This window comes from Oryzias melastigma, unplaced genomic scaffold (assembly GCF_002922805.2).
Source record: "Oryzias melastigma strain HK-1 unplaced genomic scaffold, ASM292280v2 sc00260, whole genome shotgun sequence".
Classification (NCBI taxonomy): domain Eukaryota; kingdom Metazoa; phylum Chordata; class Actinopteri; order Beloniformes; family Adrianichthyidae; genus Oryzias; species Oryzias melastigma.
In genome coordinates this window covers 197,888-200,036 of record NW_023416894.1, presented here as the reverse complement: position 1 = coordinate 200,036, position 2,149 = coordinate 197,888, and positions in this window count along the sequence as shown.

Below are 2,149 nucleotides of genomic sequence, written 5' to 3'. Positions count from 1 at the left end.
GTGACTCTAAATTGCCCCTAGGTGTGAATGTGAGAGTGAATGGGTGTGTGATTGAGGCCCTGCGATGGACTGGCGACCTGTCCAGGGTATACCCCGCCTTCGTCCATCAGCAGCCGCACAGCAAATGCCAAAGTGTTGTTTTTTTCGGAGTTTCGGTAACAGAGTCCTATTTTTAACACTATGGAGTTCATTGAAAACTAATTACACTTTTTAGTGCCCAATAGATACACTTTGCAGTGTTATTTATGATGTCAGTGTTGGTGTAGGACTCATATTTGCTCACCAAACACCCAAGAGTGTATATTTGTGATTGAGTCTTCATGGTCCTCACAGCATGAAGCGTACGTAATTACGTCATGAATGCATGTTTCCATTGGGAGGAGCTAAGTGAGAAGCATCCAGACTTTCGACGGCGGGAAGTCCGCGGTTTTCAAACGCCTTTCGGTGAAAATGAGAACGAGTCCGACCGTGTAAACGCAGGTAAGTTATGTTTTATTAACACGCACTACTAGACAGTTGTTTGGACATAGTGTTTTATCGGTTTTTGACCAGTAGTGTATATCTTGCTCCACGTTCCACTCGCGCATTTCTTAAGATCGCTTAGCTAGGCTGCATTTGCATCAGTTGCTAGCTAAGACAATCTTTTAAAAATACAATGAAGTTGTGGTAATTTAATAAATTAATCATGTGCTTTATGTGTTTTGAAAATATTATTAAGGTTAAGTTTGAACCACCCCCGATATGTATGTAGTTGTCGACTTTTCATATTGTTGTGCGAAATGTGTGGGGCACTCGACGCTGCCAACAGTTTTGCCACCATATAAAACTTTATAAAGTAAAATAAATTCCAAGCCCGCCTGACAACATATTTGGTGTGTTTGAGATGATTTGCGCCTTGTCCGGAGCGTTGGCGAGACCAAACGGCTGCAGAGGGCGGGGAACGGCGCCTAAGATGAAGACGAAGAGCGGGACTAAACCTGAACCTGAACAGGACGTCAGGGGTTGTCCTTAGCCTTCGGTTGAATTTTAAAATGCCTCTCCACTTTACTTAGAGCTGGATTCAAACTCCAGCTGGGCAATATGGCCATAAAATAGGTCTCAATTGTTTCATTCCAAATTCAATTCTCGATTATAATCCATTTTTTTTCTCTCCCCGCTTTTTTTTATTAATTTATTTTTTTTTAGAAATTACGAATGACAATGGGTTTCACAAAAGCTATTTTATTTTAACATTTTCTTTGGAAATTATCTCAAATACAAAGTATAACTAAATACAAGCTGTAAAAATGTTTATAGACAAATGCAGTAGGTGTTTTGTGAGCTACCACTAGCCTAAGCATCAAACAAAGAAAAAGACTCACTCGGCAGAGCAATTTTGGTAGCAACAGCCTTGAAAAAGATTTTTCTTCTTTTTTTTTTTTTTAATCTACCAACTAAACTTGGCTTGTGAATCAAAAATTTGATTTTGGTCACTGGTGTTGAGAGCATCAAACCTTAATTAAAATATAAGAATTTTTTTTTGGAAAATGAAATTACATGAAAGTAATTTATAAATGGTATGAACATGTTATTAGTCATCTAACTGTAATCTCAAAATTTAACATGCTAAGAAAACGAGGAAAGATTTACTAGAGTAGTTGTTACTATTCCAAGGGGCATTCCACTGCTGGACTGCATTCCGCCATTTTACAAAATTCACTGTTAAAATGTAACTTTCTGTTTTTATTTTAATGTGGTTTTGACTCATAATATATGGATTGTGAATACGAGAATGTATTGTCAGATTTAATTGGCTGGTAAATTCATAACTGGGTGGCTTTTTTTTCTATTATAACAATTATTTATGGAAATCTCAATTTTTACAAATTGTCTTTATGCTGGAAGCTGGAAATGTATGTCATTTTCATTTTCAAAGGGCAGATAATGTTCAATACTGAGAAATACTGGTAGCATTTGTAATTAGGTTGTCATCAACATTGTGGAGATTAAGAATGCTAAATACTGAAATTGGCACCAATGAGTCCTGCTCTGTTGGTCAAGTTGTTTTTCAATTGACAATGCACGTTTCTGCATTTAGAGATGACTAGAGATGAGTCTTTCAGATGGTTATTTCAGTTAATTTAGTTCCCTGTTTTACACAAATGTGCTG